Raw genomic sequence first — 21,238 nt, 5'->3', positions numbered from 1 at the left:
AGGTACCCTACAACACCTGCTTTTATGTGGTCATGTGTGTTGTTTCTTGACTGTGCTTGGAATATCTCCCTCCAACTTCCCAGGTATAAATAATCTCTTCTGTACCATGAGTCTGGGATGTTCCCACAGTACCTCTCTCTTGATGGCCAAGCTGGTAGTCTCCCTTATCCAGTCAAGGTTTTTTTTTCACATGGGGTATGGACACAGCAGGTTGGGGCCTTTGCACTTTGATTTCTGACATTTTAAATTTTCACCCAGGAACTGACTCTTCCATTTATTCCAAAGACTTGGCTATGAGTTCCTTGCATGTTTTGTCAGGAGCAAAATCTATAGGTTCCTGGGGCTGATTCTCTGGGTGACCTCCACACACACAGGTGCACAATGCAGGTGAGTATTGCAGGTGCCTGGGGTCCCCAGCTCTTCCTCAGACTCATGTCCTTCCTTGATGGTATTTGCACTTTTCTCTTTGGTCCTTAGCTATCTCTTGCCCTTGTAGATCCCAGGGCCTTTTCTGACTCTTACTCTCAGCCTCCACTGGGTCTCTGTGGCCTTTTACTTGCTCTATCCCTGTTGCCTTTGATGGAAATCTGTCTCAGAGAGCATGGGTACTAGGAGCCATCTCAGTTGAGAGCATCATAATTAGACTCCCCCTTTAACCAATTGGTTAAAACTCTACCAATTGCTGGACCACCCCAAACCTACTAAATTTAAGATTTCTGAGCTCAGAAACTATTTATTTTTTAAATACACATTTTATTTTGGAATAATTTTAGATTTACAGAAAAGCTGCACAGACAGAACAGAATGCTCCTTATGTCCCTTCCTATTTGCTTCCTTTAATGTTATCATCTAACATGATCAAGAAGCATTTGTCAAAACTGAGAAAGCAATATTGGCATATTACCATTAGTTAAATCCATACTTTATTCAGATTTTTCCAGTTTTCCCATTAATATTCTTTTTCTGTTCCAGGATCCAGTCCAGGATGCCAGAACCTGGATTTTAAATAAGCATGCTGGGTCATTCTTAGGCTTACTGGAATTTGAGAAGTCTGATGGGTTTTCAGATCACAATTTACAGGCAAGTTATAGGCCCAGAGAGAGCCAAGGATATGCCTGAGTTTCCCCAGATAGAAATGGTGCTTGAGGACTTGAGGTTTTCTCCTTCTTATCACCCTGGATGCCCTTCATACAATATGGAGCCCCCTGTCATGTTATATGCCTCTTAATTTCTTCTGATGCTGGATTCACAATGGGGAGCACAGCCATCAGTTTAATTTGACTTGGTAACTCGTCTAGGCCTTGGGCATGCTCCAAGGCTATGGAGCATGCCTGAAGCCCTAGGAGAAGAGATGGTCTGCTTGGGCTCCTGTTCTGTGTCTCTAATGAACAACACAGCATGGAAAGTTGCTACCATTTGGGAGAAACCCTCCTTTCTTGCTTTTCTGAGCTTGAACGTGGCATCTGAATCTGTACCTAGGCCCCTGAAATGACTCGTGTAAGTTACATGAGAGTGATGATGGGCCCATTTTTTCTCATGTACTCTTCATACCTCTGCTGCTTCCTTGGAAAGCAATCCTACTTGTCAGTTCAGACATGGTGGCTGACTTGGTTCTAACTGAGCTGAGTCAGCAGAGATGCTATCCAGAACAGCTACCACCACTTGCCAAGACCTGGCCCCTTTGATTCCACCTTCCATCCATTCACCTAACCTGCATCCTTCCAACCTATGGTTTAAAATGACCCAGAGTGCTGTGGGAAGACAGAGAAGGCCTTTCTCCTGACCTTGGACTTGTCTATGCTGATGAGCAGGGTCTTGGCCTTGTATAAGATGCTCTTTTTTCCCTGGATGCCAGGCTTCTCTTTCACTTTACCCATAGCAGTTTCTGACTGAATAAAACATCCAGTTCCTCAAGCATGTGAGTGACAATTCAAGTGGCTGCTGTACTGGACAGCACAAGCATGTAACATTCTGTCCTGATATAAGCGTCTCTTGGAGCTCTCATTCTAATCTCTGGTCATATGATGGCATGTGGTCATAGGGGTACAGGGAGGGAGAGGTGGGACTGGGGAACGGATCCGTAGGATATAACAACTGAGTTCTGCGCTCCTTTGCTATGTCATCCACTGTGGGTCAGATGTTGAAGAGATAGCTCTGTGAGCTGCTTTGCCTCTGAGGGTCTCCTGGGAAGATGTGGAATAGGGCTGTTCTCTCTGTATATGGGCAATGTAGGTACTCAACAACGTTTCCTAGCAGGATGGTGGTGGGAAGGGAATGGCACAGGAGACCCTGACCCAGGCCAAGCATAAGACATTCATGATGTGACACTGGTCGAGGAGTGAGGCTTGGTTACCAGGAAACCTCAGGGAGGTGGACAGCAGAGATGATCTCCAGATAGGAAAACCCTTGCACCTGCTGGAAGAGGTTAGTCTTTGAAAATGGGTTTTTCACTAACAGGAAAATTGACAATTTCCCTTTAAAATTATATTTGAGGAAACTAATCTATTTGAATAATGTGGGGAAATAAAAGACCCTTTGTCCTTTTTTGTACACCCCCTTTTTTGATGGAATAAGGCAATCTTGGAAAGCATAGAGGAATAAGACGCAGGTATCAAAAGTTCCTTTTCTTCCTTTGCTAGGATAGAGAAAGTCCCTAAAGATTGGATGAGGAGAAAATGTCCATGATTCATTTACTATTTTAAAATGCAAAATCTCTTCATATTTACACACAGAAAATATCTGGGAATGTCTGAGCACAGCTTTTAATGAGCAAGGTTATCTTTAAGAGTGGAATTGTAAGGAATTTTCACATTCTTTAAATTATGGATTTTTTTGATAATGAGCATGCACTGTCCAAATAAATAAAATGGACAAGAGTCAATGCTAGTTAGGAGGAATGGGACACTTATTCTCCATTCAGAGGTCCAGGATTTGGTGAGAATTTCTCTATGAAAATGGTCAGGTTGCTGCAGATAGCCAGTGGCTGCTGGAACTCAGGACTTCTTGTTCCTAGGAAATCATGAACTTAGACTTTATACAGGATTTATCTGCTCCAGGGCCCCAGGCACAGCACAGCCTCATGGTGTCTCATCCCACCTTATTTAGAAGGTCACATGCTGTCTTAGGGCAAGTTCCTCAAAAACAGGCCTAATACAAGGTCTTGGGGACTGTGGTCCCAGGAAGTACAAGTTAGGAAATGGAGATGTGGGACAGGAAAATGGTGTGAGCCTGGTAGAAAGGTGTTAACAATTGACTTCTGCACATTTATGTCACTAAAATGGGAACTGATGTTCCCATAAAAACCTGCACCAAGTTGTTCATAGTCACAATTATTCATTATTGTCCCAAACTGGAAACAACCTACATGTCCTTCAAATGGTGAATGGATAAACAAACTGCTCATCCATGCTATGAAACACTACTCAGATATAAGAAGGAATAAATTATATTGATGCCTGTCCCAACCTGGATGAATCTTAAAGGCATTATACTGAGGGAGAGAAGCCAGGCTCAAAAGCCTGCATGCTCTATGACTCCATTCAGGTGACACTCTGGAAAAGGAGCAGTTATATGAAAGGTGAATGGATAAAGCGGTTGCTGTGGGTTACAGGTGTGGCAGGGTTTGATTCTAAGGGCCATGTGAGGCCATGTGACCTGCCCTGGAGAAGTCTCATTATCCCCAAAAATCAAGATGAGACTTTGACTTCTGACTGTGAGAGTGGTTACATGTCAGTGTATATTTATCAAAACTCTTGGAACTGCCAAAAAAGGACTATTTTTCTGCTTATGATAAATTTGTGGAGACAGGTATAATGCCTGTTGTGAACATAAGAACACTGGGCAGGGAGCTTGTAAGAGTTAGAAGCTAGGTCACCTGAGACAGGCATGTTCCCAGCATTCCCTGGGGCAAGGTGTATAGCCTGGGATGCCCTGTCTACAGTGGCTGGAGTAGGAGCATAGACAAAGGTGCTCCCACTGTGCATTGTGGGGAAGTGGTCAATCTTGAAGAGATGAGTTAGCAGATTGTAAAGGTCAGGTCTCACCTTCAGAGGGGCACACGTAGAAACAAAGATGGCCCTGGGGCATGCACAGAAGAGCTTCCTATTGAAGAGGGGAGGGGAGGGAGGGAATGCTTGAATCTCAGGTTCCCCAGCTCTGCAGATCACAGATGAGGACTTGGTGCCAGTGACTTATTTGGCAGGACACCCCAGGAAGTACCGGTAGGAGACAGGGACTTGCAATGGGAAAAGGGGAGGAGCCACTAAAGGCGGGTGGTTAAAAAGCAGGTAATGGTTGTGCTGAGGTTTAACCACCTCTCCCACAGGTATCTGGAAGACCAGAGATCACAACCTAAAGGAAGCTGGGATATTAGTCCACCAATTCCTGTCACCTTTGATTGAGTTTGCTCCTGGGACAGCCCCTCCCTGGTCCTGAGGCTGACCTGCCCTTTTCCCCTTGGCAGAGGCAAAGGGAGCCCCTCAGGCAGAAGTGAGATTAAGACTCCATCAGCCTCCTAGGAAACCTGAGCCTGGGAAATACAGGCAGAGCACCCACTACCTTGGGTGTCAAAGAAATTGACCTGCCCTGGAGAAGTCTCATTATCCCCAAAAATCAAAGGTCGAATGTTTTCCCTGTTAAGTGGATAATGATATATAATGGGGTTTGGGGAGTGGGGGTGAGAGAAGAATGGAGGAACTTTAGATTATGTAGGGGGACATGAGAGGGGGGGAGGTATGAAAAATGGTGGAATGAGACAGACATCATTACCCTATGTACATGTATGATTACATGAATAGTATGAATCTACATTGTGCACAACCATAGAATTGAAATGATGTACCCCATTTGTGTACAATGAATCAAAATGCAGTATGTAAAAAATAAAAACAAAAAATAATAAAATGAGAAAAAAAGAAACAAAAGTTTTTCAACATGTTGTACAGTTTTCTAGTTTTATCTCATCAACATCTACATGAGTGAGCAGAAGAAGTCATTTCTCTTCACCATCATCCTCATGGTTAAAATTATGCTTAAAACTGAGATGTCTCAGACACAGAAGCATCAGGCTGTTTGAGGAAGTCCACGATGTCAGATGGACTTAGGCAACATACAAATGCCAGCATCTTCTGTCTGAAACCCTTTCCATTTTTCCCCATTGCACAATAAAATCACATTGGACGTCTTCGCCCCCTCCCCTGACACCCGGCTCCACAGAACTAACTGATGTTGAATTTGCTCATCTTGGATTTTGTAGCAATGAGAATAGTTTTCATTTTCTCCAAGATGAAAGAAAGAAGTTTGTTTTAACATATGAAATCAAAGTACCTCTAAGGAATTTTCATTTAATATTTAAGCACACTACTTTCTAAGTGAAACAGGGGTCTCCAGTTCCTTTTTTTGGAGACTATGAGATCTCAAAAGGCATTGATGGGTGGAAATAACTGGGTTTTCTTGGTCAAACCTTTGAACCCATTTCTTTTAAAACTTGTGGTTGAACTCTCAGAAGCAGAAATCAGCCTTTGAGGTTCTCCATTGTTCTTTTGTGAGAAGAGGAACCATCTTGGTTTCTGAGCGGAGTCTCCATTTGACCTCTGTGAGCATCAGTCTCCCTTATTTGTCAGTTAAAGAAAAAGCATGCCACCTGCCTTCCTCACAAGGGCATTTCTTGAAAGGATCAAATTTAATCAGATTCTAATATGTATGCATAACACTTACTCTGTTTCCCAAACAACAAATACTGAGGGAAATAAACAAATGCATAAAATGAGATGTCTGTTCTCCAAAGTAAATCTTAAAATACAGAGGGAGTTACAGTCATATTGGCCAGCATAAAGTAGGGTTGAACTGGGAATCTTTACAACAATGATAGTAACTATTCCTGCTGCTCATTGTGCTGAGTCTGTCCCCTGTCTCCTCACTCAATCCTTACAGCCACACCCCCTGCCACTGCCTTGAAGATGAGAAAAGTGAAGCACAGAGATACTCAATACCATGTTAGTGGCAGGATTTCCAGCCTATATCCGTTGGCTGTAAAGCCTGCTATTGCAACTTCATTGCACTGGAATTAAAAGGCATGGAGAAAGAGAGATTTTGGCATGGGGTTATGTCTCCTTAATCCTTTCATTCTTCACACTCAGCAGAATTCCCTGCACTATAGTTGGGTGCAGGGGTGCACACTTATAATCCCAGCAGCTTGGGAGGCTGAGACAGGAGCATCTAGAGTTCAAAGTCAGTCTCAACAACAGTGAGGTGCTAGGCAACTCAGTGAGACCCTGTCTCTAAATAAAATACAAAAAGGGACTGGGGATGTGGCTCAGTGGTACAGTGCCCCTGAGTTCAATCTCTAGTACCCTGCCCCCTCAAAAAAAAAAAAAAAAAAAGAATTCCCACACTGAATTTTTGGCTTTTAATAAAGACCATGAACTATATTATACATAAAAGCAATATATATATATATATATATTTTGTGCGTGTGTGTGTGTGTGTATGCACAGTTTAAGAACAATAGAAAGCATCCACATACCTGACCCAGATTAAACAAGAGGATATCACCAGTGTCTCACGCATCCCTTTGCTACCTGCCACCCCTGCTCTTGCCTCTCTGTGGGGAAGAATCGCTTGTAACCTGTGTGGCACCCTCCAGCTTTGTATTATTACTATCTCACCTGCATATGCTTTATAGTTTATAGTTTCTTGCTTTGAGCCAGATCTAAATGGGTCCTGGTATGGATTGTCTGTGACTTATGTTTCTCACTCGCTGTTGTTTTCGAGCATCATTTAGTTGATGTTCACTTGTTTTCAGCACTTGAGTCCCTGCAGGTAGGATTAATGGTAGTGGGTTTGCAATAAATGCTGTGGTTGAGATGAATGAATTGAAGACCTGCACTGGCCTGGTTGCAGGGGAAGAGGAAAGAAGCTCTGAGACTTGAGGCAGCTTGGAGGCCAGGCTTTCTGAGATGTCTACAATGACCTGGGTCTTTGGGGATCAATTGCTTTTGATGTACCTGTGCAGGGTGGGCAGTTAGGGAACAGAGCAGACTAGGGCATGTCACACTGTGGGGTCATTGAGAACAAGATGGAAAGGGAAGAAAAGCCCCAGTTAGGATTCTAGTTCCATGTGCTGACCTTGGTCCCACCTCCATCTTCAAGGAGCCTACTAGACTCACACTCCCAGGGAAGCTTGTGCAGACCCTGGACACCCTATAAAGTCACATGTATACATGCCTCCTCTGAGCGGGAGGCTGAGGGAGGCCATGTAGCTTCTCCTAAGGCCTTCTTGCTTCACGCTGTGATATGCACATGTTGTTAAGGCCTATGGGTGAGTTTTGAGTCTCTAAATTACCAGTATATCTGAGAAGAACCCCTAAATTTGGTAATTCACTTCACAGTTTGCCTCTTGCTGTCTACTAATCTCCTCAGTCTCTTCCTGTCCCCTGAACACACATCCACCAGACACAGATTGACAAAAGCTTGAGATGGGCCTGCTTATGCCAGGAAATCTTGTCAACCCCAGTAAGGGAGGTCCTTTGGAATGTAGCTGCCTAGGCTATGTGTCCCCAGCTACTGGGAATGTCTACTTCCTTGGTGGGATAGGTACTGCTTCTGGCTCTGTGAAAAGTTAGAAAACACAAGAGTCAGCATGAAAATGCTGAAGTTAGGGTGTATACCAAAGAGAACAGGCCACAAGGGTGACTTAGGGTTAGCTGATGTGGGATTGTTTCCCAAGACTGAGAATATGGGTCTCTACTCTTAGGGCCTGTGGAAGGTTTTTAAGCAGAATTGTAATAGCCTTTTGTGTAATATTTTTATTATGTGCATACCTGTGTGAGAGAGACTTTAGAAAGAGAGATGAAGACTTCTGGTTTGCCGCTCGGCCCCAGGAAGATATTCATTTTTTAGAAAATTATTTTTCTTCAAAACATTTATTGAGAAAAAAGGTTGAAAACTCCAAACCAAAGTTAAGGAGCAAATTGGTGCCTCAGCAAGCTGTTTGCAAGGAGGACCTGCTGGAAAGCAGGAAGAAGAGGTTGGATCTGCTTCTTCTTCACCCTCAATGTTCAAACTTGACACTCAGATTTGTGTAAAATCAGTCCCTGGAGAGTTTGAGAGCCAAGAAGATTCTGTTGTACAATGAGGGGCCTGTAAGTGCTAAGTTTCATAATCAGTTCTGTTTTCACACGCACATGAATGAGGTAGAAGTCTGAGGTCATCTGCAGAGTCCACATGCCACAGTAGGAAATTAATCTCTCATTGCGTTATGGCTGTATCTCATCCACCCTCTTCCATAATTATATTAAATATTCTCCCCTAATGTGTACACATCAGTGTGTGTGTGTGTGTGTGTGTGTATGTGTGTGTGTGCAGGAGATTTGCAAAGTACTCATCTTAAAAGGTCCTTCATTCTCTGAGTTTCACAGCTTTACAAGGTCACTTTCAGACTAGGCCAGCTTTTGCCAAGGAACCACACTGAAGGGACTGCCTTATGGAACCTAAAATGGACTTCCTAGCAGTCTTAGAATTTAGAATAAATTCACTGTATTTGAAATCAAGAGTCTTAGAAGCATCCAAGTCTAAGCTCTGAGAAACCAGGGCTGCAAGCATGACCTTAAGGTGACTCCAAAATGTGGGGACACCCAACATCACCCCCAATATCCTGAATGCAGGATGTGACTCTGACAGACAACTGTTGTTGCAGGGGCAATGCAGAGGGTCACTGAGACATCAGTGCCCATGATTGATAACCTAATGACATTTCACTCAATCCTTCGTTACCAGGACCTACTATCTTTATTCCCCAACTCCCTGCTCTTATTCATTTTAATATGTGCTGCTCGTTTCAGTCTGGACAAATAGCACATTGCTCACCTAGAGAGGACAGCCTGTGCATAAAATTCCAAATTTGATGTCATTAAATTCAACAAGCACTGAAGGCCTTTCCTGCACATCATTCTAGACATTACAGCAGAATTCTATCATAAAGGCATTTCACTGACCTGCACTCCACAGATGCAGAGAAACAGAGAGCTCTGGAGGTAGGACTAACAGAAGTGACACTGTTTAAATAGGCTCCACAATCAACGAGCATTTATCTAGAGGCAACAAAGGTAATCAAGCCTGAAAAAAAAAATCAATGCATTTTTTAAACAAACTTATAAAATGATAATGTATGAGTGATTTTAAAGTTTTCCTGCTATTTACTTGCAGGGGGGTTGGTTGAGGGGGATGGGCAACCCCTGCCTCATGATAATCCTTAAATCTGCTCAAGGAAGAATCAAAGAAGTCACTGGTGTCCTTACAGACAGACAGGTGAAGGGACAATTGGAAGACCTGATGCACTATCTCCAGAAGATGAAAATAATAATAACTAATAGGAAAAGCCTGAAATCTGGAATGTCCATCAATTTTTCCAGCATTGAAGTACCATGAGACTCCCTCATGGAATGGGCTTCTCTGTGCAATAATTAACCTGTGCTGTTGTTGAGTGCTTGATGTGGGATCATATTGCTATAAAGACTTACACACCCCAAATCTTGCATACCAGTGTTGGACATCAGTTAAAAGAATGTCATTCTTTTACATTTCCTTTTTTATTTACAGCATTTTCACAGTATACAAAATTGCAAACATCATCTTGACCATAGAAGGGGTTCATATTACAATGTTTAGAAATGATTTCCTGGTTGAGATGCAACACCAGAGCATCACTTGAGATCTTGTAGTGTTCAAATATGATCCATTTTTCTTAGACATCACCTAGTACCACCATCAGAGCTGGTGTTTATATTTGCTCTGGTGTGATGACCTAAACTCACTGATCATCCTGGCCATCCAAAATTCTTACAAGTCTCATATCCACAAGCTTCCCATCTTCTCTGATATGGATAGAGAGAGGGACATGGGCTGTGAGTTATATTAATGACTTTGCTAAGTATCTGGAATGAGCAGAGTTGAGAGGATGTGAGCATCAGGGAGCAGCAAACTCCACCTGACCTCAGATCCAGGTGACATCTCCCCACTGATGAACATCAAGTTCGTGAAACAAAAGTTCTAAGTTTATCAACATTTTGTATCCTGTACCTTAGTTAATGTCAGGGCATCTAAAGTTCTGTATGATCATTGCCCCACAAAATTTGGGCTTTTGCTCACTGATCATCATAACCTCTGAATTCAGGGTGGTTTTAAGCACTGAGTTTGTCTGTAACAAAAATGTGTTGCAGGGAGGGAGTGGAGCAAGTCCTGTGCCCTAGTCTTTGGGGACAAGTGGCAGTAGGGTCTAATCTTAACTGCTCTGGAATTCAGATCCTGCAGGATCCCTGTGGATTTGGGTAGTGGTAAAAGAAGGCTTCTGGAGTAGGTGGACCCTTGTTGGCCTTGAAAGATGGGCTGGATATGGCAACGGGCAGTGAATAGGCGGGAATGATCTCCCTGTGGGAGCTGTGGCTTTGCTGTGAGTGAAAGCCTGGCTTGGATCATTTTTTTATGAGTCAAATTTGCTTTTCTAACTTGAAATGGAACCATCACTTTACCCAGTTATCTCACTCCTCAGTATATACCCGAAGGATTTAAAATTAACATACAATAGTGTCACATCCACATCAATGTTTACAGCAGCTCAGTTCACAATAGCTAAGTTATGGAACCAATCTAGGTGCCCTTCAACGATGAATGGATAAATAAAATGTGGTATATACGCAAAATGGAGTATTACTCAACCATAAAGAAGAAGGAAATGATGGTATTTGCCAATAAATGGATGGAACTAGAGACTCTGATGCTAAGTGAAATAAGTCAATCCCCCCCAAAACAAAGACCAAATGTTCTCTCTGATATGCAGATGTTGACTCACAATAGGCTGGTTGGGGTAGTAGGGGAGGAGTGGAGGTTCACCTGATGGGATAAGGTAGGGTGGGGGGGGAAGGGAGGAAGGATGGGAATGGGAAAGACAGTAGAAAATTATGCATAACTTTCCTATGTTCATATATATATATATGTATACACATGACCAGTGTAACTCCACGTCATGTACAAAAATGGGAAGTTATACTTCATGTATATATGATATGTTACAATACATTCTACTGTCATGTATAACTAGAAAGAACAAATAAAAAATTGTTTTTCTAACTTCCAAACTGAAAAATGTGTTTATTTTTCTCTTTGGTAAATAACTTAAAAGTGACAGAAGTTTTCTCAGCTGCATGATCATAATTCAGTTCTGCTTCTGGGATAACTGAGCTGAGTCCAGAAGGAGGTCTATTTCACATGTGATCAGCAAGTGAACACTGAGGAAGTTTAATTGCACAGGGAATCACAGAATGAAAAATATTATGAACTGCCTTGGTGCTATTCAAAATCTTGGTTCTGCAAACATTTATGCTAAGCATTAACTGCACTCTTCCATGTTGGTTCTGCTAATAGGGATGTTTTGCAAACATACACAAGTCCATTTTCTTTTGTAGGGAGAGACAAAAATTTGCACTGAGCTGTGGAATCTGACCCTGTCAAACTTTTTTCATCCAAATGAGTCAGTGTAGATTGAAAACAGAGACTGTAGTGGCAATGTGGCAACACCTCCACCTTTCCTTGTAATCCTCTACAGATACCTTCTAGATCAGGAGACTTTTATGCTGAGAAGTAGTAAAGAGAATGGATATGTAATGTTGGAAAAGTCAGAGGGCCCCAGAGGCAATTGCTCAAAGAAAGGCAAATCCCCAACAGTTCAGAGGTCAAGTCCTAATCCCTGAGAAAGAAGGTTGAATGGGACCAAAATAAGGGAAAGTTATGGAGGGGTCTTCACGATTGCAGAATGGGTTGTCGATTTTGTTGGTGGGAAAGTCACATGGGGTTGATCTGTAGCTGCTCATGAATTCTGGGCACATATTTTCGTCTCTTTGAGCTTTATCTTGCTGAAATTTGCATCCACATTTCCCTTGCCCTCACTAATGGGGACTGTTGCAGTCTGGGTTCTTCAGGAAGCAGTACAGAGAGGGAGAACAAACAGGTTTACTGAGAAGTGATGCCCATGAACTACAAGAGGAAGAAGTCATTTGATTACAGGAGTTATCAGAACATGGGGCAGCCACTGTATTCTCTGAAGAAAAAAACTGCTGGTGGAGAAGTCCTCCTTTGGGAGAAATGGCCAGGCTCCAAGTCCCTGCTCTGTTCACTCATCGACTATGGCTGCCTCAGGAAGAGCCCCATTGGTGCTCAAATGCCCCAGGCAGTCTATCAGCTGCACTGATCATGGTTGGTCAACCATCTTAAGTAGATATTCAGTGTGTTGGACACAGGGCCACCATAATAGTAGCTGAACAAACTTTACCCTCAGGTGGGTTCAGGTGAGACCTCACCAGTCTGAAAGTTTCACCTTCCACCTATTTCTGGGGATTCCTCTTCCCATGATTTTATGAACACTGCACTCATTCACTACCACCCTTTCTAATTTCCCTTTCTGCTTCCCACCTGAGGGTCTCTAGTGTTCAGTCAGGTAGTTTCCATTTGGTTTAAAGTCTGTGTACTGGAGGATGCCACAAACTCCCACCTCACCCAAGGAATGCCAGTCCACAGGGGGCTTCCATAGTTGAGTGAAGATGGGTTTTTAGGGCTTTCACCAGGAGGTCATCTGTCTCCGGGCCTCAGGGATGCCTGAACTGAAGGCCGGATGGGTGATAAATGCATGGTTTCCAACCATAAGATTGTGGTTGTCCCATATGTCAAGCATGCTTCCTTCTCTCAGATGCTGGTGTGTTCTCTGCCTGCAGGACTCTGAAAAGTGGCGTCCCTCAACTTAGCTGATATAGCCACATCTGGATTGTTTTTTTTTACAGATGCAAGCTTGGTTCCTTGACACCACATAGAGAAATGGGTATGGGTACTCAACATCCACTGTCCATGTGTGGGCAACTCCAGCCCCTTTGTGGAAAAAAATTACAGCTTTGGTTTGGGACCATAGACAGATGGACTCATGTGGATAGGGCAGATGGCATCCCTACCGGGGATGGAAGTGAAGGATTGGGTGAATACAGGCAGAGTGGCTGGGATGAGAGGGAGGAAGTTAGAGGATAGGAGATACACAAGTTTGGGTGGTGTCATGGGTTGAGTTGTGTCATCCCAAAACTCATATATGGAAGTCCTAATTCCTAGATCTCAGAATGTGACTGTATTTGAAGATAAGATCCTTAAAGAGGTAATTAAGTTATAATGAGGTCATTAGATGGAAAAAGATGGCAGTCAAAGACACTGTGAGGCTCCAGGGGAAACTAACCCTTTGTCCTCTGTGGAACTTCACACCTACCCTGGCATAGACTAGGCTCCTGAGTGATGCCCAAATCTACTTCTTTAACTGACACACAGGAATGGTACCAGTGGGGAGACAATAAGACCTCTTGGTAGACAAACATGAACCTGAACTCTAACTCTGGCCCATTGTGGATCAAAGTACTGGTCCTCGAAGTCTCAGTTTCTTCTTTTGGAAAATGGGAATGTTAAGTATCATGCCCACTTCAAAGGGTTGTAGTGGGATTTAAAAGGGAGGGGCATGTGATGGTGTACTACAGCACTGGACACTTGGGATGCCCACTTTCCCTTCCCCAGGGCCAAGCACCATCACCCTTTTATATAGATGTAGGGCATGAGTTCAGTTCTTCCAGGTTCAAAAGGAAAACTTGTCAATTTTATTAAAGTAAGTGGAGGGGGATCAGAAAGTTCAGTGATAGGAAGTGGTGAGAATAAACAAGACCCTTTTAGTCCCAGGACTTCACATCTGACACTTGAGATCATTGGAGATCTAGAAAGACCACTCTCTGCTTTGAATACCTGCAGCAAACAAACCTAATTAATCCATAAGGCATTATGGATTAATACCATAAAGGTCTCTGTAAAGATCAACACCTTTGAATTCAGAGAGAACAGAAGAATAACTCAGTTTTATTAGCTGTGTGACCTGGGCCTCTCTAAACCTTGTTTTTCTCTCTGGGATGTGGAGATCATGGTGCCATATAGACTGTGGCACTGAGGGAGTAAACATTCATAAAGAGTTTGATGATTGTCAGGTACCCACCTTCCATATTCGTCTATGATGGTCATTGTCATAGCTACATTATAGTTAATTTCAGAATGATGTATTGCTTGGGAAGGCACCAAACTGCTTCTTGAGCCACCACTTTACTACTTTAAAGGTGACCTTGCTGATCCATTAGCAATGAGGTCTTGCCTTACAACTCCTATCACAGGCAGATGCTCAGTAGTGACTCTTTGAGTGAGTGGATGAGAATAGTGGCCACTGGTGATCACCTTGAGGAAGTGGGACCACAAGTTGGGAAGTCTTGAGGAGTGTCTCTATCTCTTCCATGAAGCTGACTAAACAGGAGCAGGCAGGTAACCTACCACCACACAAATGTGGTTGATATGGACACTTTGGGACAAAGTGCTGTATCTGTGAACAAAGACAGTACAAGGACTGAAAGAGTCCACTAACAGTCTGGAAGACATAAATGAAGCTACCAAGAGTGTGGGAGAAGAAATCAAATTTTTTTCAAGGTTGCCTCTCTAGACTGAGTAGTAGACCCCCCACCTAAACTAAACACATGCTCTTGGACTTGGGTGGTCTATGGCCTTGTAGCCCTATAGTATACCTCTGAAGGTGCTAGTGCCTGTCATCTTGGCTTCTACAACTGCATTGTCTCCTATGAGGACGTGTGTTATCCCAGAGTGGATCTTTCCATCACCTCTAGCTTCAAAGGGACCAGAGTAGCCTTTGTTCATAAGTAAACACTCAACAAATGCTAGGTGAACTGCCTGAATGGCATTGCACCTCTGGTTATATTTCATAGTGATATTGAAGGACTTAGAATAGATAACTTCTGGAGATAACTTAATCAAAGTCTACATCTCCCTGTGGACCTTGCTGAATTGTCTAATCTCAGTGTTCAAATAGCCTCTTTCATTGGGAATTTTCTGTGACCAGCTCTGGCCCTGTGGGTCTGGTTTCTTGGCCATAAGCTATCATAGTGGAGCTCATAAAGCCTCCTGGTGACATCTGGATCAACACCCTGGAAATTATGCAAGGCTATGGGTAACACATGTTCCCTATGTGGTATGACTGGTGGTCTTGCCCACACCTTTGGCAGAGTAGCTGGGGAAGGAAGTTCAGCCACAAATGGGGGAGACTTAACTTCCTGTTTACCAGGAACTGGTCAGTCCTCCCCATGTGCAACCTTGGCTCTGTCATCTATGAATGGGAGATTTCTGAGTGTCACTGATTAGATGGACATGAAGACCCATGCCACAGCCACTGTGAGAGGTGTGATTACCCAGTAAAGCAGCATTTGGTTCCGCAGGCTTCTTCTAGCACAAGGAAGAGAGGGGAGAATACCTCTTTCCCTTTTACCCTCCCACTTTCCTTTCTCTCTTCCACAATGAAGCTCTTTCATGGGTTTGTGAGCAGATTCCAGGCTTAACTAGTTGGTTGATAACTACCTTGGTGGTGACTAATTCAGAACCACTGCTCAAAATGTGAATGTTATGCTGTGAATAACCAAGATGGATAATGAAGCAAAAAGTTACTCAGCTCTATTGACATTTGAGGCTGGTCAGCTTTCAGTTGTGGGGCCATCTTGTACATGTAGAGGTGTTAAGAAGCATCCCTAACCTCTCTGCGTGACAATCTACACAGTCTCTAGACATTGACAAGTAACCTCCAGGGAAGGGTACAAAGATATTCCAGGTTTGTTTTTTCTATTAGCTGTCAGATCTTGATATCCCTGTGTATTTGTGGATCCAGTCCTCTGGCTTTGTGTCTTCTTGGTCTTATGCCTTTGGCCTTGATTATCACTTCCTTGTGAGTCAGACTCAGATGAGTTCAATGCTGGATGAAACATTGGGGATAGAGGTCAAAAGGAAGTTTCCTTTTCTGTCTGAGCACTGCACACCTCCTCCAGGAGAAGTGATAGGCCAGAACATTTATAGGAGGCCTGACATCTCTAGCTTCTCTCCTGCCATACACATTTCTGGTACTACAAGTTCTCCAAGGGGATGCTGTTCGGGGTGAACACAGTCAGATGCCCTCCTTGTCCATATTTCTGTGAGACTTGACTGGAGTACACCTACAATTGTCTCTGGCTGTGGTTGGGAGTGTGCTGGGCTCAGCATTCCTGTGCTGAACCCAGGGCTAGATTCTGTCTCTTCATCACTAGGTGACATTAGGGGAAAGGCCTCCCTGAGCCTCAGATTCCTCATCCAAAACTGAGGACAATGACAGATAAGGATCAGGACTGCAAATATGAGATTAAATCAGTTTGCAATGTGCTCTTCAAATCTAATGTGCCTGTTATTTAGAAAAAAACAAGTTATTGTTTGGGAATCTAAGAAATGGCAGGTAGAGAGTTGGTTTGGGGGCTAAGAAAAATTAGGAGTTTCGTTGGCAAAGCTTCCATATTTAAATCCCATTTTTTTCATTATGGACTAAAAGGAAGAATGAAGAAAAGATCTAAATGAAAGGCCATTGCTGGACAGTGACCAGCTCTTGCTTCAAACTATACAAGGGCCTCTTGAGAGAATAAAGGGATGCTAAGTGGGAGAGATTTTACAGTTCTTCATCCTTCCACTGCTTCAGCGCTTAGAAAGCCCTTAGAAAGAGCATAGTCAATCATAGCAAATTCTTTCTACTTACTAGGAGCACTTTATATGCCAATTCAAGTATAAAAATAGATACAGTTTAAAATGTGCAAAAACCAGATCCATGGAATGAAGACATTTGCTCAGGTGACTTAGAGGACCATGAACCATCTTGCCCCACTTATAAATCTTGATTGGGCTAACAAAATAATTTGAACCCAAAGACGGATTCCCCGGTATAGTAGAAGCAGACTCAAATTATTTTGAGCCATGAATTGGATTCAGGTGTTATGTCATAAGTGAAGACCTCTAAGAACAGAGAACATTACCTTACAGTGTAGTGGTGCTATTGGTCCTATGATTTTGTGAGTCATTTCTCTTCCTCTCTCACAGATACATAGATGTCTTACTGATTCCCTTCTCCAACCATCTATATTCAAATTGGTTGCAAATGACCTGATTTTAGTGAAAAGCAAAGCAGAGTGCCCTAGAGGCAATAGTGGGTGCAGGGATGTGTTCTCTGGCATTTATATGGTGCCTGATGGACCACCTTGTGCTCGGACTTTGTTCCATACATGCACATTGGGTGTGGAAGTCTGACTTGTGAGGCTTTTTGCCTGACCTGGGCAAGTACAGCTCTCAGCTTACTCTGTGCTAGAACAAAGGGCTTCTGGGGGAGAAAAGAGAACAGAAGCAGTGCTCTGCTAAAGGGACAGTTATTTCCTAACCTGGAACTGGGTATTCCACAGAAGTCCCTGCATTGTAGAGACAAGATGAGAGGCAAGAGCCACAGTGATCACAGTTCTGTCCTGAACTGGGGTGAGGCAGACAGCTGAGGGAATGTTTCAGAAACAAGCCTGGTGATCAATCGCCCTGTGCTTCTCTATTGTACTACTTGGACACAACTGGAAAAGGCAGACAATGGAGTTGCCCACAGTGAAAGTCAGAGAGGGTCTTGGTCAGCATCAGGACAAAGGTATCACCCTATTCACTCTCCGTCATTGACTTTAGTGCCAAGACAGTGGTAGACATGCAAACTGTCCTGAAACTTGTCCCAGAGCACAGAGCCATGTCCATTTCCAGCTCATGAGTTCAACTGTCAGCAATTCTCATCCTTTCCCATGGATATTCCAACAAATATGGTCTCAGACATTCATGGTATCTCTGGAAACTGAAGTCTCTTCTGAATGGGAAGACCAGTGACAGCTATCAACACTTCCTTATGAGGGCACTGTCCTGTCAATGTGCCAGTCCTCATGCAGTGTGAGAAACAGCCTCAGAAAGGGGCCCTCCAGGAAGTGAATGCTGCCAACACCAGGGACTCAACCCTGCCTGTCAACAGTTCTTCCAAGGGTTTCTCGAAAAAAATTATCTTACCCCATGGGGTTTTTACAAACATAGTAAAACAAATTATAATAGCAGTAGCAGCAGCTGTAACAAAACCCAAAGGAATTAGATTTTGACCTTCTTCTTACAACAGAAGCTCATTTGTCAATTTTCAGCTCAAGCATATACAGGTTCCACCTACAACCTTGAATAGCTCCTCTTACCATTGTCAGAATTTAGAAAGCCTAGACCAATGCCATGTCCTGGGAATGTCTCCAGCCTGGAGCTTCTCCAGGGAGGTACCCACCTTTTGCCCTATCACCTCCATGGTCCTTCCTGTTCCTGCCTTGCTGCTTTTCCACTTGGTGGATTTGGGCAAATATTTAAAGTCTCCAAGCTCTTTCCCTGCCCCATAAATCATTCTGCTACATAGATTTGCATGGAATTCCACTTCTAAGCATCCCCGTTCCCTGGTGTAAGGGCAGCTATACTTGCCCAGCAAGCTACGTCCAATCCCTCACCCCTGCAGTGATGTACAGCCACCACCCCAGTGATCCTGGGCCTTGCCATGCTTTAAATGCAGAGTTAGCATCTCCTGTCCCCACTGCCCTGCCCTGCATGGAGTTTTGACTCCTTCCTGGGGCGCTCAGTGGGCTGACAAATTCATTACTCAATTTACAAGCTTGTTTGGCAGGGAGCCAGCAGTTTGCAGGCCCCATGTGTCTGTGGGTTTACCAGCAACTTTGCAGAGAGGAACAGAATCTTCATGTGAGAAACTCGGCAGAGCAAGGAGCCCCAGCTCCCAATCCCATAGCTGAGGTCATTCTAAAGACTAGGGAGGAGTTTTCTAAAGGTCATGGGGTGGGGACACCACAGCCACAGCCTGATACCACTTCTGACTCATCTGACACTCCCAGTGTGGTGAGAGCACAGCAGAGACACAGCCAGATCTCTTGACTTGATAAGGGTCAAGGATCAGCTTTGCTCAGACTCTGAGTTGACACTTATAATGGCACATTGGGTCAACAAATATCAGTACCAGCAGCAACTAATGCAGGTAGAAACATGAACATGTTCTCATAAGGGGCTGGCATTTAGCAACTCATTAAAGTCTTAAAGAGACTCCGTAAAACCTCAAAGGTGAAGCCCTAAAATTTAGGTCAGGGATTCTAAAAAGGCAGCTGTGGCTACGGTCTCAGCTGCAATGGCCACATGGCATTTGTATCAAGAGTAGGAACAATTGCTGGCAAGTGAGAGTGTTGCCCTACTGATGCCCTGTAAACCCACAGGTCACATATGAGGTGGCCTCTAGCATCTTCAGAGGGGCAGGGGGCCTAGCTGCTTTTGAGGGATGCCTTACCCTAGACTAGAAACAGCTGGTCCTATTGTCATGGGGCCTTGTTCCTAGTTAGTTGTGTGGCCTGTGTGTAGTAACTTGGGTAGCTGCGAATGGCAGAGTGATCTATGGATGTGGCTTCTCCCATTATGTTCTCAGTACTCACTGTAGTTCCCTGAGGATAGTTGGGATATCTGGTCAGCTGGTGAAGCAAGTTGGGGTACCAACTGAAATTGAGGACACCTCCCAAGGAGGGACACTTGGAATGGTAAAGATATCTGGTAAGTTAAGTTGGGGATGACTGGTGAAATGGGAATACCCAGTGAAGTCCAAAGACCTGATGCAATAGGAATTCTAGGTCTGGTCAGAACTCTCAGAGAAAGTGGGGACACCTGGTAAGGCAGGACACCCCGATAAGGTGGGGACACCTGGAGAGCTGGGGGTACCTGGTGAAGTGGGGATTCCTGGTAAAGTCAGAGACGTTGAGAGAAGAAGGGACAGAGGGAAACATGAAGGAAGTGTAGATAGGTACCCTACGGAAGTCCCTAAGGAGGGGAAGGGAGAGCATCTAGAGGAGGGGACACTTCCTAGGCACCTTTATCAAGATGCCATTTTCCATCAATGTCACTTTTTGCTTCCTCGTCCTTCTCTAAATTGCTCCTGCCACCTGCTGGCAAATATAGGCTACAAAATATAACTCAAAATACCTTTTAGTTTCCCAAGTGTCTTGATCCACCAACGAAGTGACCCACCAATGAAGTAATTGCAGGGGCAACTTCTCCTGCTTTGAGGATGAACTGCTGAGGTATGAGCAGCAGTTAGGATCCCAGGGTTTCTCCTTGACCTTGCTATTCCCCAGGTGCAGGTGATGGAAAGATTACTTACATCTCTGAGTCTTCATGCATATTGTGGTTGTAAGAAAGATTTTGTAAGAATTAAATGAGCTGGTATGAAACAGAAGGATTTGCCCTCTGTGCAGTCCAGGACACAAGTGCCAACAGTCTCCCATGTCCTGTGAGAGCCAGGCCTGGCTTGTGGATGTGGCTTCTGGTTACTTCTGTGGAGATGGGCATGTTCCCTGCTCTGAACTTTAATTCTCTCACCTCTCATAGGATTCACGGGAAGATTATCAGAGATAATGTGTCCAAGCACCCAAGGCAGTGGCTGCCATGGCAGGGTATAGTCAGTCATGGGTATCACAAGCATGAGACTGAGATCTAGGGAGGTTCCAGCTGCCCCTGATGCACTCAGATGATATCTCTGCTTTGTAGCAGATATTAACTAAACCTACCCTGTATCTGCCCACTAGTGAGCTCCTGGGCCACACAGCTCCATTCAGCGGGTCCTGACCCTTGTACTTCTGATCAACATGGTGCTGCATGTAATCTTGGTGGTTAGCCCTGGATAAAGACTCAGCAGACCTGGAGGAACTACAGTGAGGACAGAACCCTTGTAAACTGAGGATTTTCCATCTGGAAAGACAGATGCCATGAGATGGGCAGTTGGTCTAACAGGAGATAAGTTGCCTGGCATAGAGGGTCTGGCCTAGGGCAACTGTGATGGTGCTGCTGGAGATGGTGAGGATATATAGACTGATTCTACTTTTTCACCAAATCCAAAGAGATGCAGTTTGGGGTACCTCTGAACAAATACAGAGAGACTCATTTGATGCAGTGGTTTGTGATGAATATACCCTGAGAGATTGGACTGAAAAATGGAAAGAAAAAACAAGCTATAAGATGGTTTGCCAAAGACACTGATAATAACCACCCCATCTACTGCACACCGGTCTGTGCCAAGCACTGTGTTCTGTGTCTCATGAATTCCCCAGAAATCCTATGAAGTGATCCTTATTGATTTTCCTGTACCAGAGATGAGGTTCAGAGAGGTGCAGACATTTTCCTAAGATCACATAGCTAGCAAATAGCACAACTGGATTCAAATCCAGGTTGGTTTGACTCC

This window comes from Sciurus carolinensis, chromosome 2 (genome assembly GCF_902686445.1).
Source record: "Sciurus carolinensis chromosome 2, mSciCar1.2, whole genome shotgun sequence".
In the NCBI taxonomy this organism is placed as follows: Eukaryota; Metazoa; Chordata; class Mammalia; order Rodentia; family Sciuridae; genus Sciurus; species Sciurus carolinensis.
The sequence above is the reverse complement of the archived record's forward strand: the minus strand, read 5'-3'. Positions refer to the sequence as shown.